The sequence below is a fragment of the Cotesia glomerata genome, linkage group LG6 (assembly GCF_020080835.1).
Source record: "Cotesia glomerata isolate CgM1 linkage group LG6, MPM_Cglom_v2.3, whole genome shotgun sequence".
In the NCBI taxonomy this organism is placed as follows: Eukaryota; Metazoa; Arthropoda; class Insecta; order Hymenoptera; family Braconidae; genus Cotesia; species Cotesia glomerata.
The window spans coordinates 16,629,825-16,656,207 of NC_058163.1; the positions used below are offsets into that span (position 1 = coordinate 16,629,825).

At 31.6% G+C, this 26,383-nt stretch overlaps 1 protein-coding gene and 1 long non-coding RNA gene across 5 annotated transcripts in view; both read left to right on the forward strand.

Annotated features, from left to right (window-relative positions):
• The window catches only part of LOC123266732, a 751,444-nt gene that overhangs the window by 676,896 nt on the left and 48,165 nt on the right, over window positions 1–26,383 (forward strand). The window lies entirely within an intron of this gene.
• On the forward strand, window positions 4,685–25,189 carry LOC123266744. Its single transcript, XR_006509848.1, has 3 exons — window positions 4,685–4,754; window positions 6,733–6,739; window positions 25,174–25,189. It is a non-coding gene; the product is annotated as an uncharacterized LOC123266744 (long non-coding RNA).

Genomic DNA, 26,383 nt, shown 5'->3' on the forward strand with positions numbered 1-26,383 from the left:
TGTGTGTGTGTGTGTGTGTGTGTGTGTGTGTGTGTGTGTGTGTGTGTGTGTGTGTGTGTGTGTGTGTGTGTGTGTGTGTGTGTGTGTGTGTAAGTATGTGAATCACTTATAACTTTTGAACGGTTGAACCGATTTCATCGCGGTTGGTGCCATTCGAAAGGGCTTCGCCAAACTTAGATTTTCTGAGAATTTGAACCGATTCGGACCGATAGATTTTGAGAAATTTTGAAAAATCTCAAAAAAAATTAGAAAAAAATCATTTTTGAAAGTGGTTTTTTTGGAATATCTTTTAAACGGCTCGATCGATCAATTTCAAAAACTAATCAGCTCTTAACGTCAAAAAACCACGCCGATCGGCGCTAATCCGGTCAAAATCGGTTGATTCGTTCGAGAGATAGCAGAACGAAATAAAACCGAAAAAAACCGAAAAAACTGTTTTTTTCACATAACTTCGTCATTTCTTCTCGGATCGTTTTTGATGATATAGAATAATTTCAGAGGTTAAAAAACCGCGTCGATTGCCGCCGAAAACGTGGAAATCGGTTGATTAGTTCGAGAGATATCCTCGACGAAATATTTGGAAATAAGGATTTTTTCAACATAACTTCGACATTTTTTGGAATAACTTTCAAACAGCTCTTCCGATCGATTCCAAAAACTAATCAGCTCTTAACATCATAAAACCACGTCGATTGCCACCAAGCTGGTCAAAATCGGTTGATTCGTTCGAGAGATATCGTGAACGAAAGAAAACCGAAAAAAGTGTTTTTTCAGAGTTACTCCGAAATTTCTAGTTTGACCAATTGAAACTTAGAAATTATTTATAAGGCTTAAAAAACTACGTAGAATGCCGCCAACCGCGTAAAAATCGGTTCATTCATTCAAAAGTTATTGCGGTATGAACATTCAAAAAATAGTGTTCCATGAAACTTCTATCAGACTTTTGAGCTCAAAGAGCTCAAAAGCATAGAAAAGGTATCTTTTTGAGCTCGGAGAGCTTAAAACAACACACAGATTGTACTTTTGAGCTCGAAGAGCTCAAAAAAGCGGCCAGGTATTAACGGAATTAGCGGGAAGTTGCAGGGATGGCCTTTAGGGTCAACCGTTTTCCTAATTTTTTTTTTTGGCTTTGAACTTTTGGCAGGGGACTGATTTTAAAATGCCTGGGACAAACTTTGATTTAATGAATTTAATGAAACAAATTAATAACTTTCGGTACTTTTTATTGAAGAAGATTGTTAGTTAACTAATTAAGTTTATAAACATTATGGACCAAATTATATATTATGAACGAATAACTTAAAATTTAATCTTAAAGTTTTAATTTTGGGACTGGGACAGCCTAGGGGACTGACATTTCGGTGGTTTACGAATTTATAGTAAAAAACCCTAAATTTATTCCATTTTAGTTTTCAATGCTCCAAATAGAAATGTTTTTTTACTTTCATAATAAATTTTTTTTAGTAACAAAATAACAATTTTTCTAATAAAAAAATGCCTGGGACAGCAAAAAACATCCTTACAGAGAATCACCCATATAAAATTAATAATCCACAAACTTTATCTTATTTCTAGACTCCACTTTTTTTAAACAGACTTCAAAATTCTTTCTTTTCATTACGTTTGGTGTTTATAATAATAAAAAAAAAAAAAAAAAAAAAAAAAAAAAACAAAAATTAAACATTTCACTCCTACTAACAACATATCGTTTATATACTGTTATTTGTCACTAACAGTGATCATTGTTAAAAAAATATACATTAATTATTATTTTAAACCATTACATAAAATAAAAATTAAATTTTTATTATTATTCAATCACAATTATTAATTTTGAAAATGGAAATAATTTAAAACTATAGGTTATCTTACCTTTGGTGCGTGAAATAAAGCCGTTGGACAATTATTTTGCTTCAACTTCATTTTTCGTTCTGCTATACTGCCACTCATACAATTTTTAACTGCACATTTCTTCACCATTTTTCAAAATTATTGATTTAATTACTTTAAAAATTAAAAAAATATTAAGTATAGCCAAAAAACATGAATGTACACATGCATTTGTGTTTACATGCGTTGTAGCAAAGTTGCTGTCTTTAATGACGTCACAGAGATCGAGTTGATAGTGGCGCTACTCTGGTGGTAAGAGTAGGCATCAGTAATTTGCTGCTATTTTGAGGACACATTTATACCAAACCCCCTATCTCGATCGTTCTCCTTCTATCTAAGCTCCGTGCTTTTGACTAAGCAACACGTGGTCGGTGATATTAATGAATTGTAGGTTAGTAATTAAAGTGATAGTACTTTTAACATAGCGCCATCTGTTGGATACTCACTCAATTCAGTCAACTGACTACCTTATACCGTCATCTGTTAGAATCTTACCGAACTATGTCTCTTTGTTAGATAAAAAACAATCAATTCGCAATAAATAAAATTGCAATCTCAAATTCGAGAAAAAAACTATCCGATCTCTTAAGTTGGAGAGAAGCACACATTTAAAAAAAACATTAAAATCGGTTCAGTAGTTTTGGAGTTCATTCCGGACATACATCGTGACACTGGAATTATATATAATAGATATTTTTTGAATTTTCAAACCGCAATAACTTTTGAATGAATCAACCGATTTTCACGCGTTTGGTAGCATTCGACGCAGTTTTTTCAGCCTCATCGAGGATCTTCAAGTTAGAATTGATAAAGCAAGGAAACTTGGAGTAATTCGAAAAAACACTTTTTTGGGTTTTCTTTCGTTCACGAATATCTCTTGAACGGATTGACCGATTTTGACCGGCTTGACGGTGATCGACGTAATTTTTTTATGTTAATACCTGATTAATTTTTGAAATTGACCGATAAAGCGGTTTGAAAGTTATTCCAAAAAATGTCAGAGTTATGTTAAGAAAACACTTGTTTCCAAATATTTCGTCGAGGATGTCTCTCGAACCAATCAACCGAGATTTACGTTCTTGGCAGCGATCGACGCGGTTTTTGAGCTCTAAAAATTATTCTATTTCATCAAAAACGATCGAAAAAGAAATATCGAAGTTATGTGAAAAAAACACTTTTTTGGGTTTTCTTTCGTTCACGATATCTCTCGAACGAATCAACCGATTTTGATTGGATTAGCGGTGATCGACGTGATTTTTCAAGCTTAAGGGTAGATTAGAGTTGATCGATAAAGCAGTTTAAAAGTTATTCCAAACAATGACCTTCAAAAAAAATTAGGAAAACGGTTGACTCTAAAGGCCATCCCTGCAACTTCCTGCTAATTCTATTAATACCTAGCCGCTTTTTTTTGAACTCTTCGAGCTCAAAAATATAATCTGTGTGTTCTTTTGGACTCTCCGAGCTCAAAAATATACCTTTTCTATGCTTTTGAGCTCATTGAGCTTAAAAGTCTGATAGGGGTTTCATAGAACACTATTTTTTGAATTTTCAAACCGCAATAACTTTTGAATGAATAAACCGATTTGTACGCGGTTGGCGGCATTCTACGCAGTTTTTTAAGCCTCATTAAGAATTTCTGAGTTTCAATTGGTCAAACTAGAAATTTCGGAGTAATTCCGAAAAAACACTTTTTTGGGTTTTCTTTCCTGCACGATATCTCTCGAACGAATCAACCGATTTTGATCGGATTAGCGGCAATCAACGTGGTTTTTTGATGTTAAGAGCTGATTAGTTTTTGAAGTTTACAGCTTTTAGAACTTTATACAATTATATATAACTAGCTGATACCCGTCCGCTTCGCTGGGCATGCAATAAAATTTTATTGTGTAACCTAGACGAAAAATATGAACAAAATAATTAATTTCAACAATCTTAACGAAATTATATTACTTTTTATCTATAAAATAATTATTTTTACAGCTCTGAATTTGTTAAAAAATTACATAAATAAATATGTTATTATTCTTTTGTTCAAGCGCCAACTTCAATAACGTTATTAAGATTGTTGATTCAGATTATTATTTCTTATCTCAGAGCCTTTTTTTCATAAAAATATGAATATTAGTAATCAAGATTATGAAATTAATCACATGTTAATTGAAAATATAAACAGCAATGTTATTATATTAATTTGACTGAAAATTAACATTGATAAGTTCATGAATAAATTTATTTCTGCTTATAAATATAAAAATGAATATTTTTAATCTTTGTTATTAAGAAATTTGTCACAAATTAAGTGGTATTGAAAAATATATTTGTTATTATTCTTTTTATTGAGAATTAACCTAAATCTACCGTTTTTTATAATTTAACGATATCGTTGTGAAATTTTAGAGAAGATAAATCAGAAACAATTTACGATTTCAATTTTAATCATTAAAATTAATATAATCATTTAACAATATCAACTTAATAAATTTATGTTTTATTTAATTTTGTTATAATATAATGGAGTTCATCCGTTATGATCATTACAATACATATTCGCTATTTCATTTATTGATGATTCAGCTAGTTTTTTTTTTAAAAGTACGATTATAAATTCCTACTATCCCAACAAACAATCGATAAAATTTGAAATCAAAATGTATTTGCCTAACGTATAGAATATTAGTATTTAGTAACTTTCTACTTTTATTCTAATCATTCCTTTGAATTTAGTTGACAACCGAATTTGTAATTACAATTTATTTATTTTGACAGTTATTATGGTAACAGTAACCATGGTGACGGTTACTATAGTAACGGTTACCATAGCGACGGTTACTATGGCAACGCTAACCATGGTAACGGTTACCATGGTTAGCGTTGCCATAGTAATGGAACTATGGTAATGGTAACTATGGTAATGGTAACTATGGTAATGGTAAGGTAATGGTAACTATGGTAATGGTAACTATGGTAATGGTAACTATGGTAATGGTAACCATGGTTATGGTAACTATGGTAATGGTTACCATGGTAATGGTAACCATAGCAACGGTAACCATAGCAACGGTAACCATAGCAACGGACCATTTCTTTTATGAGCAGGGGTCAATAAGTGAAAATCCATTTCCGATAGGAATTCCGTAATATCGCTTCTTATCTCTCATCTACGGTGACAAAGGATTACCTATGCCAAATTTTAAATGAATCGGTCCAATAGTTTCGGAGATCTGGTGATGAGTAAGTGGTATTTCGCTTATATATATATAGATACACTTGTATCGAATTACTAGCTGTTACTCGCCCGCTCCGCTGAGCGTTTATAGAATTGTATTTATAGATTTTAACTTGAATTTTAATTGGAGTATCGTATTGACTTACAGAGATTCCAAATTTCATCGAATTGGCATTTACATTTTATCCATGTGATCATTCCCAGTGAACACATGACTTCAATATGACGTCATTTATAAGTCATAGGAATGTCACAATATTTTACGTAAATATGACGTAAAATTGACCTGTCTTGTAATCCAATTATGATGTAAAAATATATGATATATTTTTGACATCATACTGATGTAAGTTTATTACTTCTCTATGATGTAACGGAAATGACTTAGATATTACGTACAACTGACATAATATATAAACTACAATATTACGTAACATTAATGCCATCATTGTATGTCATAACGACGTAAGTTTAACATCATGCGTTTACATCAGTGACAAGTCACGGCTGTACGTAATCTTGACGTAAGTTTAACATCATGCGTTTACATCAGTGACAAGTCACGGTTGTACGTAATCTTGACGTAAGATTAATATCATGTGTTTACATCAGTGACAAGTCACGGTCTTACGTAATACCGATACCATCTGTGAGTCATTATTTAACATCAATAATTTGTCACAATTGTACATAATACTGACGTAATTTGAAAGTCATTTTCTAAATCAGTGACAAACGATTATTTTCCATAATATTGATAAAATTTGGGGGATGTATTTTTTTAATATTATCGATTGATCAAAATTTATCAAATATAAAACTTCTTCAATAAGATGTCTAATTTACAATTAATCGATAAATATTAGTGAAAATTGGTTTAAAATTTAGTAAGAATCAGAAAGAGGTAAACAGCTGATTTAAGCTGGTACCTTGCAAATTTAAGTCCGCTCTTAATAACAAAAATTTATAATTTATAATATTAATGAATATATCTAACATATTAGCAAATAACATACAAAATATTTTTCATTTACGTTTTTAAGAAAAAAACATACAAATTAAATACATGTGGGATATAAACTTTTTATATCTTTGATTGTATGTTTTCATACACTGCAGAAAAAAAATCTTGACTCAAAGGTAAATTTCTTTGGACTAAGAATATATTAGAGATGACTGAAAATTTCATGAATGAAGTCAAAATATCTTGACACTAAAACACTTATTGCTCCAATATAACTTCAGCCTCCGTCAAAATTTTCTTAGTGCAAGAAATACTTTTTTTTCGTTGCATATGTTTCTCACTTATATTTTTTCCATGAATTTAGGTACTTTTATCCATTGTAAAAATATTTTCGACTTCATTCAGTATAAATGATTTGGTGTGAAACTGATAACAAAATACCGAGTTCAATTAATGTGGCATGAACTCTAAATTTTTAAACCGTCAAACGAGTAAACATATAATTTCTTATGATTTCGCGTCAAGAAATTAAATGTCAGTCATTTAAATATTGCACTATTACTTGAAAAATAATTTTCTGACATTAGTGCTGCTACTTATGAAACATTGTATTTGAAATAATTCAAACAGTTCCATGATTGTTATTGACGAGACTAATAGTATTTTACACAGTAAAAAATTTTGCGTCATTGCGTCAAAAACTTTAGTGTTAAAAATTTTTGTGTTAAATATTTAACTTTTTTAAGTGTAAATTTAATATTTATTGTGTTAAATCAACATAATAAAATGTTAAATATTTAACATAAAAATTTTTAACACAAAAATTTTTGACACAATGACGCAAAATTTTTTTACTGTGTACATCAAGTTTCATAATGTTGTTAGTATGTTAAATTAAAAAAATTCAAATTTCGAAAAAATCGAAATTAAAAAGAAATATAGATTAAAAAAATGGTATACTTAAAAGAGTTGAAATTAAAAAAAAAATCTAAATTTTGTAAATTGAAATTTTGAAGAAGAAAAATCCAAATGAAAAATACTAAATTTTCGGAAAAAATTAAATAAAAAAAAAATTCGAGTCTTGAGAAATCAATAAGTATTAAAAAATATTCAAATGACACGGATACATCGTTTACTCTGAAAAAATTTCACTCTGTGAAAGTTCTCTGTGTCCGCAGAGAGTCTAAAGTTCTCTGCGTCCGCTTTTAGACGAAAATTTTTGAAAGTGTAAGATTCAATCAATTCTTATGAAAATTTATAAATTGCCTATTCATTACCACAAGTTTCACTAAAGAGCCTTTTATAAGAGTTTTTACAAAGTTTTATAGAACTTTATAAAATTTCATGAGTTTAATGAAATTTTATAAAATTGTATAAATTATTAGACTTGAATTTTATACAATTCCAGCTCTTAAAATACATTTAATCTCAGAAAAAATGATGAAATAAGCATTTTTCGTCATGTAAGGCTTATCACATAAGTTATTTGCTTCGTAACATGAACCGTTACTTGGACAAGTGAGCAGCGTTCCAGACTTCAATACGTGAGGACCCAAGTTCGAGCCCAGCATATTTCAGGATTTTTTCATCAAGTATCAACATATAACTAGTGTTTCAAACTTTGTAATAAGTCCACAACACTATAATTAATTTCAAAATTGCCATCTTTTTATTTTTGAGAAATTTTTTTTTTAATATTTTTTCTGAGGTACAATTCTTACATCACTTACATCACTTTTACGTCATAATGGCATCATTATCATGATATAGACATCACAGGTATGTCATATTGACGTCATAAATGTCATTGAGACATAATACTGACGTCATGACTACGTCATATTTTTACGTCAGAATCTTACGTCAAGAAGTGTGAAATAATGAGTCATATATGACTCATTCGTGACTTGTATCTTACGTAAATCCTGACATAGCCCAATGTCATTTTGACGTCACATTGACGTAAACGTGTTTACTGGGATTCTAGCTAATATTTATTGTAACTTTGAATGTGCAATTAATAGAACATTCCCGTGGCATTCTCCCAAAAATGGATAATAATTGACACGAAGAAAAAAATTTGAAATGAGCATTGAAAGTTTCAGTTAAAGTTATTGTAGGTGTCATAAGTGAAGTTGAAATCTGCCTAGCTCAAAGTGTAGCGAATTTCGCTGATAATTAAAATTTCCTCCGTAATAAGAACAATTTATCGGTTAGTGATCAGCAAAAATAAAATGTATGTTAATCTCTTAGTCCGTTGACTGAATAGCTACATGTAAAGTAAAATTTTGGAAACGTTATAATGACTTTTTAGCCGCTGCCAATGAGATGATTGTTGTAAGATAATATAATTATTATGAAAGAAAAATATTTAAATTGGTTGACCTTGGAGGCCATTTCTGTGATTTCCTATTTCTCTTGAGATTCTATCAAATTTTATATCTGTAGGAACAATATGAATTTTTTGACAACTAGAAATGATATTTGCGCGCAAGCGCGCGCGTGCAAGTAATGCTTTAGTAATAACTCAGAGACCCGTAATCAAATCTTTTGTGCATTCACTTGTTTGATATTTACTAAAATAATGGATACTCCCAAAAATTATTCCCAAAAATAATCCTCTCAATAAAAATATATGAAAGTATTGAAGTTAGTTATAAGTCGAAATTCGCAAAAACCGGGCCACGATTTATCATTGGTTAAAATTAAGGCGCGCGCGTAGCGCACTGTTTTAATTTCTAGTGAGTATTTAAATAGGATTATCATTTTCGTAAACGTCTAGTAACACGAATCCTATGTACACTCATTATACCACTATCAGGAATGTTACGTGCAGATGAAATAATAGAAAACACGTCTATACATATTTCATATATTAGAGCATCACTTATTATAAGTTCAGTAACATTGGGGATAATGTAGCTTCTCAAAGCTCGATCAAGGTGTGAAAAGATTTCCCATTAAATATACACGTAAAACTCGAGCTGTTTCCTTAAATTTTCACAGCTCAGCAGCATTTCATAGCATTATTTCAATCAAAGATGGGTTATTTTACTTAGAATTGAATGTTCCATAAAACTACCCATCGTGGCGTAATCGTAACTCACACTGGCGAGGGAGTATGGACCACCAAATCCAATTTTTTCATAAAATTTACGTTTTTCTGTCTTTTTCTCATCATTGAGAAGAGCTACGAAAAACATTTGAATAACTAACTTGTAGTAAATTTGATTTTCTACAAAAAAGATCCCGAGCACTAAATTGCTAACATCAATATTTCAGGAAGTATTAACATCTTAAATTTTTGTATAGTTTTAAATTTTTATCTACGACCACTTCCAAACAAAACTGTTGTTCTTTCATTATCTATTATGTCGTCTTTAACAAATTACTACTTTTAAAAAATTAGGAGAATTACAGAAAATACGGAGTATTTTATTTGTCAAATTGATCACTTTTGAACTCGATCCTTTTTGATTCAGCTGAAAAATTTTTGTCCTTTTCTACACTACCAAAAACTGTTTTTAGGATTTTTAAAAATTTTTTACCCAACCCAACAATGAATGAATTTTTTAAAAATTGATCTTCCGGAAACGTATCATATAGAAAATTTTTGTTTTCAAATGTATTTTCCAAAAAAAAAAAAAATACCAAAAAATTTTCAAAGGTCAACTTTTAGCGAAGCTATAGACTTAAAAAAAAATTTAATAAAATCGTTCCATCAATAATCTGCTATTTTTTAATATGAAGAAGCGTGCAAATGAACCTATTGACTTATTACTTTTCTTTTAGTATTTGTTTCTCATTACCCTTTACGAAAAAGCAGTATGGCAAAATTTGACGAACCGTTCTTTTTATTTATTTTTCTTACTTTTTATAATCAATAACAATTTTTTTGACAAAAACCACTTTTAATCATTATTAAAAGTATAAATGATTTATTATTCACCTTTTTTATGAAAAATTTCAGGGGGCCCACTTTGCCCCTAAAATTTTAAGTCCTTTTAAATTTTAGGGGGGCCCACTTTGCCCCCCCCCCTTCCCCTACTTGATAATATATCTGTCCCTGAACCTTGAAACAATATGATCAACGTCTTTGAGAAGAAAGATTTGCTAAGCTAGCATGGAAAGAAGCAAAAGAGAATAAACTATTAAAAATTTCTAATGCAATCAAAAAAATTTTGTGATTTTTCATGAATTCCCGAAAATCAAGATTTTATTAAAGCTGGAGGATCTGTTTGATTCAAATCTACTTCGCCATGACGGCAACAATCATTAAAATAATTATATTTATTAGCGACTTTTTCAGCAACAAAATGTTTTGCATTACAATGTCAACATTTAACAATCATATCACCAATGATGTAATGCTCTTGAATTTCTAAGTATTGTGATGAAGTATTGTGATGCATAGGGTTGGAAATCAGGTTGTTATTTTCTGGGTATCTAAACAATGATATATTACCTGGCGTAGACGAAAGATTTACAAAATTGTTCATAATATCATATAAAGCAGAATCTGAGGGACAGTTAGCATTGCCAGAAGGTGTTATAGTAACATTTTCCGAATTACTATTTATAATATGATATCTGTCAAAATTATTTGAAGATGATCTAATATAAGAGGATTGATTGGGTAGTTTTTTTCTTTAACAATTTGTGGATTACGTTGCCTTTTCTTTTTTTTTTCACATTGTATTCGTCTAATGTCTTCTTCTTTCCTCTATTGTTCGTATAATTTTACGCCGTCCCATATTTACACAACAGTTAGTTGCTAACGATAATAAAAAATTTATTTTCAACTTTCAATTAATAAAATAAAATAGTATTTTATATAATTTATGTTACTTTAATACGTGAAAAATATGTGATAATAATAAATATTTAAGATGATAAAAAAAATTCCATCAATCAACAATAAACTAATATAGGTCATTCTATGTCAAATCGACCAATAGTTGAAATCGACCCCTTTCGATTTGGATAAATTTTGATCAGAAATTTTCTTTTATCATATAACGTTCTGCCAAAGGAAAAAAAATAAAAAAATTTTTTTCATAAGATATCCAAATTCAAAATTTAGCGATTTTTCCAGTTTTTCAATTTTGTTTTTGTAATATCTCGAACGCTATTATAGATACAGGAATGGGCTTTCGTTTGTTTGAAAGGGGACACTTAGGACTATTGAAAAAAAAAAAATATTAAAAAAAAAAAATTTCGAAAAATGCCAAATTTCTCAAATTTTGAATTTTTGAAAATCGTCAAAAATGACGACCGCCATTAAAATTTTGGCTCAATTTTTTTGTATAATACCTTTTACTGATCTTAAAATATCCTGAAATTTTTGGAGGGGTGTTTTTTTTTTCAAAAATATGAATTTTTTAATTTAAAAAAAAAATTTTTTTTTGTTTTTTGCAACTTCTAAATAAGGTAAAGTTATGTAGATACATAATATTGTAATTTTGAGCATTTAAAAATTGAATGCACGACGTGGAAATATTAAATAATAAATTAATTTTAACTTTTTTTTTATTTTTTGAATATTATCTTGAAGTCATCCTTAACGAATGATATAATTTTTTATTTTTTTAACGCATGATATATTTTGTCCGTTTCTTCACTTCAATTACAGTTTTCAACCTCAAATAACTCAAACAAATATTAATTTTCAATAAAAATCGGAAATAATTTCATGAAAATATCAATTTCTTTTCGTTTTTTCGAATACTTATTTACTTACAAATTTCTGCACATTAATGGTTCTCAATCTCAAATTATAAATTATTCCCATGTTAATAAGACGATAAGTGGCGTCAACAACTACAAATAAAGTAAAAAAAGGACAAATAACAAATTATATCATGCTAAATTATATATGATAAAAGAAAACTTCTGACCAAAATTTATCCAAATCGAAGGGGGTCGATTCCAACTATTGGTCGATTTGACATGGAATGACCCATATATTTTTCAAATTCACCACTTAACAACGTATTCGACTCCTAGAATCCAGCCTTTAATTTAATTTGTTGTCAACTCATTTTTAATTTTTAATTTTCAATTGTTTTATTTGAAAATTATTGATAATGTGATGATAATACTGAAATCAGCAGTCGCTTAAAAATTTTTTGTTTTTTTTCATTAATTAAATTAGAACTAAAAAAATATTTCCAAAAATTGCACTTATAGTTTTTCAAAAAAATCTTCCGTATGTAAAATTTTTCTTTTAATTTCCAAAAAGTGCATTTATCGTTTTTCGAAAAGATCTTCTAATTTTATTTTAATTTTTTAGTTGTAATTCTTTCAATGATTAAAATTGTCAGATGTCTGCGAATTTCATTTTCATACATGATGAACTATTTTTTTTATGAATAATATATGTATAAAAATTAATAAATGTTATGCTAAATAATAAAATTCTAATATTTCAAGAGGAAAAAAAACTTCATGATGGCCTATTAGAAACCTATTAGAAAAAATTATAAATACTTTTCGTAAGTGGTAATATATGTAATATAGCCCTCGCGGTTTTGATAATGCCGTAAAAATACCGTAATTTTTCGGCATTTATGCTCATGCCGTATATTTACCGTTATAATTCGGTAATAATGTGGTTAAACTATAGTTGTTTTGGCCAGTTTTTATACTGTAGTTATCCAGTATATATACTGCACTTATGCTGTACAGTTACCAAAAATATACTATACAATTACCGCATTAATGCCCAAATTTTACCCAAAAAATTCCAAATAATTACCGTAATAATACAGTAATTTTGCCGAATATTTTCTGACATAATGGACAATTATTAAAGATTTAGTTTTATTTTTAGTTCACTTCTATGTTAGAAATGAATAAAATGAAAAATTTCAAATTTTGCATTTTATTCTCCATCGCTACATTGCAAAAACAAATACTGTTTTTGAATAAAAAATATGTAAGGTAAAAGCCCCAATATATGATCATGTACCAGTATATGATCACTCCATGTATTTGTATACCTATATTTGTGAATATAGATATACAAATACATGGAGTGATCATATACTGGTACGTGATCATCTATTGGGGCTTTTACCTTAGAATATTATTTTTTAATTAGGTATTTAGCGATAATTAATATAAAATAATACATATGTTAAGTAAATATATTCTAATTTTAATTTCAATTTTTAATTTCTCTCTTAGAAAATTGCAAATTTTCTAAAATCGAAAAGTTATATTGTTTCACATATATAACTATATTATTTAATTTTAAATATGCTTATCGTAAGATGGACGGTGTGGCTTAATGTATATAGAATAAGCAAAAAAACACTATGGTATAGACCGCGTAGCACAAATGGTAGAGTAGCCGACATGTCCTCAGGAGGTTCTGGGTTCGAATCCTAGTCCGAGCGTTGTTTAATTTGACACCATTTTTTAAATATGGTTTTAATACAGTCATTTTACCGCCTTATTACCGTAAAAATGCCGCATTTTCAGCGTAAATGTATCGCATTTTTACGGTAAATGTTCCGTAATTTTTCGATAAAAAAACTGACCAAAACAACCGAAAAAATGCTGAAAAAATACCGCATTAATACTGTATAATTGCGACATTTTTTCGGCATTTACAAAACCGCTAGGGAGTACTTAAAATAATTTAAGGACCCTACAACCCCACTACTTACTCCACCCGTACATGTGCGAAAAATTAACAATAAGAATAAAATTATTTTTATTTTTTGCTAAATTTAATCCGTTTTGGTTATATATATATATATATATATATATATATATATATATATATATATATATATATATATATATATATATATATATATATATATATATATATATATATATATATACTAGCTGACCCGGGAAACGTTGTTTTGCTATATAAATAATTTCCTAGTAATTTCTAGTGTAGACATAAAAATAGCTTACTTATTGTAAGTATGTATGTATGTTAGAATGTGTATATTGTATGTATGTAAGAATGTGGTATATGCGTGAAATAAGCATGGAGCGCTGTGAACGATGAGGGAACATAAAAATAACAAAAGGCAAACATTATTTTTAAGTTATTATAATTTATTCCTTAAAATTATATATCATTAATTAAACAATTACGACAGTAACACTATTAAACAATATCAATCTTTTAATGCTATAGCGTAAACAATATTTTTTGTTAGTCCATCTTTAGCTAACACAAACAAACTGGATGGTTTACCCACTCGAGAGCATGCCACGTATAATTGTCCGTGTGAAAAACATGGTGTTCTCAAATCTAATCCACAAACAGACATCGTTTGACCTTGGGATTTGTTGATAGTCATTGCAAATGCTAATCTAATCGGAAACTGAATACGTTTGAATTGAATTGGCACATCTGTAGGTATAATAGGAATCCGTGGTATGAGTATAGGTATATTTTCACCTCTGAACTTGCCATTTAAAATCCTGGCTTCGATCACGTTTTTCATTAATTTTTGAATGACTAATCGCGTACCGTTGCACAGCCGGGGCGGGTTCAAATTACGAAGCAAGATAATTGGAGATCCAACCTTTAATTGTAAATTATGCGGTGGCATGCCTGGCAAATCCAGTGAGTTCAAAAACTCTGTGGGAAAATTTACTGCTTCGCTGTCGTCGCAAACTGTATCAATAGATTTATATGATACCAAGTTCCCTGGCAACAACATTTGTATCTTCAGATTTAAATTGTCAACGTCTACATTTTTTGCCGCTAAAATCGCTCTTTCTGTAAGCCACTCATGATTTATGTACTGTGTGTGTACATCGGAAAATATTTGTTCAATGAGAGTATCTTGCGAATCAGCGATTGTGCAGAAATCGGTCGGTAATTTTACGTATCCAGTTTCATCTATAGCAACTTTTTCATCACCGATATCTAAGAGTTGTTTTGAAAATGTTTCAGCGGATGGATCTTGAAGCATTTGAACGCGCATATTTATTTTTAGCTGTAATTTTTCAACATTACGCCACAATGGAGATGATTTTAAGCAAGCGTTGATCTCATCAGCGTATGTTAAACGTGGAATGACTGGAAGTGTTTGTCTGAAATCACCTGAAAGGACCAACAGAGTTCCGCCAAATAGTTTGTCACTGTTTTTAATATCTTTCAATGTCCTGTTCAACGCCTCAAGTGAATGTTTGTGTGCCATAGTACATTCATCCCAAATAATAATTTTACACCGTTTCAGCACAGTGGCCATAGACGATTGTTTCTTAATGTTGCATACTGCGTCAGGGTTATTCTGAATATTTAGTGGCAGCTTAAATACTGAATGAGCTGTTCTACCTCCATCCAATAAAGTTGCTGCAATGCCCGATGATGCAACGGCCAATGTGATGCCATTATTTGATCGTATTTCAGCAAGAATTAGCGAAATAACGAATGTTTTGCCAGTTCCACCCGGTGCATCCAAAAAGAAGAACCCACCTTGTCCAGCTGAAACTGCGAGCATAATGCGATCATAAATGGTTCTTTGTTCCTCATTCATTAGTGGGACATTGCGGGCAACAATCGCTGCCATTTCTACAGTACTGTACTGCAGTTCACGATTCATTTCAGTATTCATTAAATCAGATGCAGTTCGATTTGGCGAATTCATACCGAAATTACTAAGTGGTAAGTTGGCAATGACAATGCAAAGATCCTCAATAGCAATCAATGCTTCATTGTACATTTCGTCGCTAAATGTTATGGTTAGATCGTGGCACCGTATACGATGTTGATGCAATATATCATCAGTCATTGAATCTTTGTGATTTTCCCATAATATCTGTGCTCGGGCTGGGAAACATGTAGTCAACACTATAGCGAATAGTAGACGAATTTGTATTGCTGTACAGTTCAATGCAGCTTCAGCAAGCATGCATTCCCACTGGTTGTCGTCTTCCAGCAAGCCGAGTGCAAGGCATGCATCTTTATACGTTGGATATTGTTGCCCATTCACTTTACGTATATCTTGAAATGACAATGGACCAGTAACATTAACCAACAACAGTCGAAGATAAAAGCACTCCGTGTGTCTTGGATTGACTGTAAATAATCGCCCCAAGGCGTTTGATTTAAATAAATTGAGACATGCAGCAAGTGGTGAGCCTTGCTTGCGGGGCATCCATGTTTTTGTTTGAGTCCATGTGAAATAGCGTGGTACTTGTGAATAGAGTAATGTTCGTGCAAAGGCACCAAAATCATCCGCACGATTACACAATTCAAAAAATGCAGTGAGTGTAGTTTTAGGTGGATTTATTGCACGATCAATCGCTGTCTCGTTCGTAAAAAATACACGCTGACCGTTTTCAAGATGGATGGCTAACTGAACAACTGCTGGATCCCGTTCATGAATTGGAAAACCGAAGATACGCCAAGCAGCTTCATTGGAGCTGATGTACCGACCAATTTGGTAGAGCGTTATTTCATCGTTTTTATTCACTGGAGGAGCATTCACATTAGTATTTTTCACTCTAAACACAGCCATATCACTGCCTTTATAGACATACTTGCAAATGTATTTGATGCTCTTCACAGAACTGCAGAACTCAACATTAATATGAGCATTATATGTCTTGCTCAGCAGAGGCGAATATGGCACCACCCAACGATTGTCAATATCAATGTCTGTGTTGATGATATTTTTAATAAATGATTGTCCGCCATTTTCAGGATTTCTTCGACGATATATTGGATATCCGTCGACATTTGTGACCGTATCATTGGTAAAATCTTTAGGGAAATTTTTAGTACATTTTCCATCAGCCATGCAAGGCGATGAACTATTAAGAGTACCACATGGACCATGAATCATATTTGTTGTAACAATATCAAACAGCAGTTGGTCAGTGGATGGATCTGGAATTTCCGCAGAAATGATACTATCGATTTCTTCAGGACGGATTTTGTCGATGAACCAAACCAAAATGTGTGCATGAGGTAATCCTCGCTTTTGCCACTCAACCGAATACATCCAGCAACGTGTGGGACCAAATACATGTGATTTAGTAATGAAACTTATTAAAGACTTCAACTTTTGTCTGAACACACGTGCTGTAATGTCATGGCGATGTATTGCATTTTGGCCAGGCAGTAGCAAAGATGTAATCTCTGGCCATTTTGGATTACATGTGAACGTGATAAATAAACATGGTCGTCCATATTCGCGCACGAAAGTCAGAGCATCCTGTATATATTCTTGCATATGACGTGGACTGCCTACGTACGATGATGGTAAAATGACATGGTTACCAATTTCGGCGACGTCGGCGTTGTTGTTGATAGCGTCTCGCAAATGAATGTACTCTTCCGCGCGCAGCTTTTGTTGATTATATCGTAAGTATCGTAGTCGTTCGCTCTCAATCTTCGCGTACATGTCGACCATGAATTGTTGACAAAGCTCACGACATCGTAAAATGACGTTGTCCAGGCCACGTCTAATCATTAATCGGTACGCATAATAATCCTTTGAGCTAACGTTTTTGTTTGTTTCAGCTCCTGTAATATTTGTTCATAAAAATTAATTTAAATTTATTACGTTCAATAATTTAATTGTTTTGTTAAATGATTAATGATCAAATTAATAATCAATAAAGTACCTGATACGGGATCTCGTTGTTTTATGTTTATGCAATATCCATCTTGTCCCTTCCAGAATATTAGCGGATATTGGAGAGCGTCATATGAACGATGTGTATCAGCAATGAACTGAAGATTATTATTTCTTCTACGAATCACAATTTCTCGTGCAGCTGTACAATCGCCAACCATGATTCCAGCAACATCATCAACAACGGGTGCATTGAATCTACGAATATGCTCTCCAGCTGGTGTTTTATCAGGATTAATGACGATAGCGTGATTATCGCTTTGTAATTGGTGCATATGTGATTTGAATATTTTCAACAACTCGTTGTGCTCGTTCAAAAGAGCATCTAGCTCGCTGACGATGCGCCTGGCATAAAGTGAATCAAGGTTATTATAATCACAACGTGCATTCACGCGATTGGCAAGTGCGCTTCCGGAATCCTCACCGCCCATAAAGTAGATTTGTAAGAATTTATGTGGTTCGTTTGGCATTGGCAGCAGTGAGCCCATTTTATGATAAACTTGGCCTCTGATTTTGAATGTAGAATTGAATTGTTGACCATTTGCATTAGTATTTCGAACTATTTCTGTTGCTCCGAACGATGTCATTTGAAAGCATGAATTGAATCTTTGAATTGACTTCAGGAACACGTTAGAATCTGGATCCGTGCCGATAAGTAAGCCGTTCAATGGTTCAGGTGGTGTTTCAATTTCAGGTAGTTGCACTTTTCCTGACGCGCAACACATCCCAGCTGGCTCATTTTTGAATTTTAGAGCATGACAATGCGGACATTCCTTGTCCATAGCACCAATTACCACTTTTGAATGAGCATAACATTCAATATCGGGCTCATACTGGAATGCTAGACGCAGGAATGAATCAAATATAAATGCTCGATGTACCTGTTGTCGTTGTTAGTCATTTGTTCTTCGTCTATTGACTGTGAAACGGCGTGATTGTCGTTGTTCTAATCTGCTGACTTCATTGCGTTCAGCTTGTATATCTTCTGGCTCTTCTTGATGCAATTGCGCCATTCTGACACGTGCATCAGTATTTTGTTGTTGGATTTGTTCTTCTGTTCTTTCGGATCTGCTATTTCGCAAGTTTCGAGCTTTACTTGTACTGCGGCTCAAATCAGCCCCTTTGCGTTTTCTTCGCATTGCTCACTGTACAAAACATACATAAATAGAATTAATGAAATTATTTAATGATGAAAAATGTTAAAAGTATAATTAGGGCCAGGATTTTTGCCGCAGTTTTGAAATGATTAGTTTCAATTTATGAAATTATAACAAAAATATAAGTTTTATGGAAAAATTTTTCAAACAAAAGTAAAAAATTAAATTTTATGAAAACATTGTCTCTTATAATTTTTTCATACAACCAATATTTCCATTGACATTTCAAAATAAAGATTCATAATGATTGATTTTTTGAAACTGTTAAAATCTTAATTGTTCAATTACATTTTTTAATAAAATTAAATTAAAATTACATTTTTTATAAGATCAACAACATTTTCGATATAAATAAAAAAGTATACTTACAACACAAAATCCGTTGTTATTGGAAGCTCGTGTCACGTGTTGAGTACTTTTGAGGTTATAAAATCACTTGATTAACTAATCGTGCAAAATACACTCAAAATTGATAATTTAATTATTATTGATAAAATAGGAATGATTAAAAGTTAATATGAGAGTTACACTGAGATAGCAAAATAATAATTGTCAACGTTACTACTACACTTGATGCATAAACAATAATGATGGCCGACAACTGTGTAGGGAGTGAGAAAGAAAGGAGACCGGCTTCGTTCTCATCCCTACTCCGTGCTGTTTACTGGGTCAGAAGTGACACTTGTAGACATCTGGCGGGGATAACTAATTAAATGACGATTGATCAGTTTTCGACCGGAGAGGAAAAATGATTAAATTACTAAAATGGCTATTAAAAAATAAGGGTTGATCGTAGAAGGGTGAAAATTGAGGATTATATGTATTTTTGTATGTTGTATCATAAAAAAATAGAAATTAAAAATTTTGTCTAAAAAATAAAAAAAAAAATTTAGGGGTGGACTACCCCTAACATTTAGGGAGATGAAAAATAGATGTTGGCCGATTCTCATAGATACCGGATAAGCACAAAAAATTTCATCAAAATCGGTCAAGCCGTTTCGGAGGAGTATGGCAACGAACACTGTGACATGAGAATTTTATATATTAGAATAAAATACGTATGTATATACTCTGGTTGTATTCAAATTAACCGCGCTCTTTCAATAAATACTCAAGTTTTACATGTAGCGCCTCTTATTACCGTGTGCAATGCGAGTGCTGCTTTAAGTTAACTTTAGATGTAGTCCGCATGAGTGAAATTCACTCAGTGAATGAAACTAACTAAAGTATACATACAATACATTATATGCTCATGATATATTATTGTGTCGTTTATGTATATTATAATTACTTTCAGCCAATCACGTTACGAATAGTTTGCAACACATATATTTTCATATATTTCATCTTAATTTTATTATAGGATCATCTCTTCTGCACTCCTATGTAGGAGAGGAATTTCGTAAAGTCCTATCCGAGATGATTTCTACATTATAAACAGAAGGTTCTAACAAAAGTTCAAGGCCATAGAAACTATTGTTTACAATAAGAGATCTTCATTGTTAATGCACCCGCAATCCTTTTTGGATTGGAATTCGAGAAAATCCATTCTTAGCGGAACTTGACATCATACACATAGATTCCTACCAAATTTGGAGTCTGTAGGAGTTATAATTTGTAAATTAAAATTTTAGATTCTACAACCCAGCCCCGCAATCCCTATTAGGAGTAGAATTTATAAAAATCCATTTTGAGATGATCTCTTCATAAAAAATAAAAGATTCCTACCAAATCTATAGTTTTTAGAAGCTATCTTTTGGAAATTAAGATTTTTTATTGTCAACACTCACTCCCTCGATCCTCATTGGAGGTGATTCGTTGTAAAATCCACTCTTAGATCATTTCTTCCACACATATAGCAGATTCTTACCGAATTTGGAACCTATAAGAGATATAGCTTGGAAATTGAAAATTTTCATTGTTAACACCCACCTCCGCAATTCATATTTGGAGTAGGTTGTCATTGAATCCGCTCATAGATCATTTCTACCTCATATGTAGCAGATTCTTACCAAATTTGAAGTTTATGGGAGCTCTAACTTAGAAATTAAAATTTTTTATTGTTAACACCCACCTCCGCGATCCCCTGTTAGGTGGGCTATCGTAAAATTCGTTCATAAATGATTTATGCATCACTTACAGAAAATTCCTACCAAATTTGGAGTTTGTCGGAGCTATAATTTGAAACTTAAAAATTTTATTTGTTAATACCCACCCCCGCAATCCCCTGTGGAGAGGAAATTTGTAAAATTCGTCCATAAACGATTTTTACATCACTTATAGAAAATTCCTACCAAATTTGGAGCCTATAGGAGCTTAAGTTGGAAAATTAAAAATTTTCATTGTTGATACCCACCCCCACGACCCCCTGTGCAGTGATCTATCGTAAAATTCATTCATATACTATTTCTACATCTCTGACAGAAGATTCCTACTAAATTTGGAGTCGATAGGAGCTATAGTTTAAAAACGGGAATTTTTCATTGTTAACGCCCCCGCAACCCCCCTTGTAGGTGGAATTTCGTAAAATCCGTTCTTAGCTGACCTCTACTCGGCGAAAGGAATATTCCTAGCAAATTTCAAGTCTTTAGGTCTTATAGTTCCAGAGATATCGTAATGAGTGACTATATCTATAGAAAGTCTCCTATATATATATATATATTGTGACATGGGAAAAAATTCCCCATGTCAGAAGACTAGTTTGGCTATTTGTTTTAGTTTAATTTTCTTCATCATTAGTAATTATTTTGGCTCGGCTGAAGGAATGCAGAGATTCGACGCGACTGTGTCGCCCCAAGCGGCCTCCTGATCAGAGTGTAAAGCTCGAGGTAAGGCTTATAACATAAAACGCGCCGAATTTGAAAAGTATGCATGAATGAGTGTGAATATTGTAGAGAGTATGTTAGAGTGAGAGCGAAAATCAGTTGAGCGATCAGATGAACCCGCGAATTTACACGGAGCCAGCAACGACCAGCGTGACATCTGGAGGAGGACCACGGCGAGAGCGAAGCAAAATTTGAAACCGACGAATGACGACGGCGTTTAAGCAACTTAAGTCGAGCGAGGCACCATCTGGATGCCGCAGGCCGAACCGAGTGACATATCGACCAATCATCGATCGCAACGGAGTACTGGACGCATACCGTAATATAACGGCCGGCTAGAAGAAGCCGGGAGCTGATTGGATGTGAGTTTTTTGAACTAACGGAAAACTAGAGAACACATGTTGCCGAGGAGGCAGTCATAATTGATTGATTCTGATCTGGACGCCGTGCCTGTTAGTCGCAAAAATTCCGCTACAAGCCTTACAATATTTTACAACGCAATTAACTACCATTACTGAGTTAAATATTGCACATTGTTAAGATTTATTTACGATTGTACCTAGTCGAAGCTATTGTTCACGACAACTGTGTGGATTATTGCCGAGTGACAATTAATTATTATTATTACATGCACGTGGGAGACGCGATCGTCGAGACATCGACGCTATTCCGCCAACTTCGTTGAGAGTTAGCTACCTGGACGAGTACCGATCCGAGGGGTTTACTGCTGCCGCAGGGTGAGTCTGATCGCTAGTCTAGCCCCAGGGTGTCCTCACCACGATACCGCGATCAATTTTAGTAAATTTCACCAGTTTGATTTTTGGTGTAATTTTTTTTATTAAAATTTTTTTTTACAAAAGTAATTATTGAATTCCTTTCGGATTATCGAGACGTGTGTGACGACACTCAGAGGCATTGTACCATCGGGGTGTATTTGTGTGTGTGTTCGTACATTAAAACGTAGATTCAAAGTCGAGCGTTCGCTTCTTATTATTTATTTTTTTTTTGTTATTTTTTTTGTTCGAGACGTTGGCATTGAACCAACTGTGTGACATTATTATTACTATTGTTAATGGTTTTATTGGTTAGGACAGTGATATATGCCGACAATTAAACGTGATTTTTTTTGTTGTTGTTATTAAACGTAACGCCCGAGAAATTTGGAGCTGTGTAAGAGAGCTAGGCCGACCGACGGGCCATCTCCGAACGCGAGCCCAAACTTATCTCGAGCTTCAACTACCCAGCCAGCTTAGTCAATTTACCAACCGTAATTAGTTAGCCGCTGCGAGCCCGCCAAATTGTTGAATTTTTGAATTATTTGAATTATTATTTTGCGAATCATTGTCAAATTAAAGCTACATTGTGTTTAATTTGCTATTGCAAATTAATTGGGGAATTTGCGAGCCACCGACGGACCGAATTTAATTTTTTTATTTATTTGTTTAATTATTAATTAATTTTGGAAAAATTAATTGTTTATTCCATTGTATTATTAATTATAAATTAATTTGGGAACTTGCGAGCCATTGACGGACCGACTTTAAGCTTTTATTAAATTATTACTTAGTTTGAGACAAATTGATTGTTTATTTCATCGTATAAGTAATTATTAGTTCCTTTGAGATAAATTAATTATTTAGAGTATTGTATTATGAAAGATAATTGCTCTTGAGCATTTTCGATCTACCGACGGACCGAATTGAGTTTTATTATTTTATTTTATTATTAAATAATTTGAGCAAAATTAATTGTTTATTTCATCGTATGAGTAATTATAAATTAATTCGGGATTTTTGCGAGCCGTTGACGGACCGAATTTAATTCTTTATTTAATTATTAATTAATTTGAGCAAAACTACTTGTTTATTACCTTGTATTATCAATTATAAGTTAAATTGGGAATTTTGCGCGCCATTCACGGACCGAATATAATTTTTGGTTATGATTAAGTAATTTGTCGATCGATTAATTGCTTACGTTATCGTAGTATTAATTAGAAGTCATTTAAATTATTATCTGCAAGCCACCGACGTATCAATATTATTGTTGTTTCTTTTAGTTATTATTGTTCGTTCATTCGGCAAAAATTTAACTGTTATTATAGTAATTTTTGGAAAATTATTAATAATTTTTGGCGACTGTTAAAATAAATTGTTGACTGGACATTCCGCGATTACTGTTTTTTTGTGTTTTTCTTTTCCCGAGCTTACTTGGATTTAAGCATTTTACATTTCGCCGTTCATTTGAATTTTAAATCTCTTTGTCATCGACCCGACGACAAACGACAACGACTTTGAATCGTGGAACGGTAAGTTCCTGGCGCCCAACTACTTTCGAAACCTAGGTAAGCCATTTTAGGTGGTGCTCTCCGGCTCTGTCGACGCCAGTGCCGGTGAAAGGACCATTATAATATGTATAGATATCTAATTAGACACAATTGAATGAAATTATACAAAATTTTATGTGATTCGCCCTCTCAACTTTATACTAATTTAAACAATTATGTATAACTAGGTGATACCCGCCCACTTCGCTGGGCACGCAATAAAATTTAATTTTGTAACCCATACAAAAAATATAAACAAAATGATTAATTTCATCAATCTTAACGAAATGATATCGCTTTTTATGTATAAAATAATTGTTTTTACAGCTCTGAATCTGTTAATAAATTACATAAATAAATATGTTATATTATTGTTTCGTCTGAGCGCCAACTTCAATAACGTTATTAAGTTAATTCAGATTATTCAGATTGTTAATTCAGATTATTATTTCTTATCTCAGCACCATTTTTCATAAAAATATGAATATTAGTAATCAAGTGTATGAAATAAATCATATATTAATTGATAATATAAACAACAATGTTATTATATAAATTTGATTGAAAATTAACATCGATAAGTTAATGAGTAAATTTATTTCTGCTTATAAGTATAAAAATAAATATTTTTAATCTTTGTTATCAAGAAATTCATTACAAATTAAATGGTATTAAAAAAAATATTTATTATTCATTTTATTAAGAATTAACTTACATCAACCTTTTTATTATAATAATTTAACGATATCGTTGTAAAATTTTAGAAAAGATACATCAGACACACTTTACCATTCTAATTTTAATCATTAAAATCAGTATAAGCATTCAACAAAATCAACTTAATGAATTTATGTTATATTTAGCTGTGTTATGATATAATGGAGTTCATCCTTTATGATCATTACAATACATATTAGCTATATCAGTTACTGTTGATTTAGCTATTCTTTTTTAAAAAAAAGCATGATTATTAATTCCTACTCTCCCAACAATCAATCGATAAAATTTGAAATCAAAAGGTATTTGTCTAACATTGTATAGGATAATACTGTTGAATAATTGTATAACATACTAGTATTTAGTAACTTTCTACTTTTATTCTAATGATTCCTCTGAATTTAGTTGACAACCGAATTTGTTATTACAATTTATTTATTTTGACAGTTATTATAGCAACGGTAACCATTAGACTGGGCCAAAAAAACTGACTATTTTTTTTTTCTATCGATACTGTGAAAATATCATTCATGATGATAAAAAAAAATTATTGTGCAAGTTTGAGTCCTTAATAATAAATATTATAATATTAAGGGGTGTATCGTTACGACTATTGATTTTTCAACAGTAATCGCATTTTTTACTCAAAATTCGTTAATTATCAATCTGAAAAATTTTAGCGATATGTATTCTTATAGGAAATTAAATTTCCTAAAAAAAAGTTATCTTTGTAAATTACTGTAAAACAAGCCGTTTCCTTGTAATCATGCCTTAAACAAAGATTTATTTTTTCAATTTTGCGTTTCAATTTTGGATTTTTGTAGCTACCAGAAATATCAATATTTTTACAATTTAAAATACTTATTTTCAAAGGAAATTTAATGCTCTACAAAAAAGGTCTCTTAACATTTTTGATTAAATTCACTCCTTTCAAAGTTATTCGACGTTGAAGTTAAATTCAAAAATAATTTATCGTTTTTTTCGCGTTACACATGATTTTTTCCTTTTGATTGAAAAATTTATGACTTTAATATTGAGAATAATTTTTTTTTGTTGGAAGACTAAATTTTTTTTATAAAATCATAATTTACCAATGTATTATTTTGCTTTTTAACGATTAATTATCGACATAAATTCATTTTTACTGTATTTAACTAACTCCAATAGTAAAATAAATTCGGTCCCTTTATTATAAATTATTTATTTGTATAGGGATATATTTTTTTCTATAAACTTACACTTTTAAACTTCCGTTTTTAGCCCTCTTGTTGTTTTGTCCTTTTTAATGTCAACGAGAATTTAATTTTACTCTCCCTCCACGATTACATTTGTAAGTGTTTATTAGCGAAGTCGACCACCTGAAAATGACCTTGAAAGTTTCACGTTACAGCGCTGCGAGTTATCGTGAGCTTTTCCGTAATCTGTTACCGAAGCTGAAAACATAGCCTTCCTTTCTCCCACCACCTTGCTTCTATTATTGCGCTTTTCAAAAAAGGGAATACTATCCGTGTATAATAACTTTGATTTCCTTTGATCGGAAAATGACCTTGATTGTTATACGCTACAGCGCTGCCTTTCTTCACGCCAAAGCGCTGCGAGGTATCGTGAGCTTTTCCGTAATCTATTACTGAAGCTGAAAATATAGCCTTTCTTCACT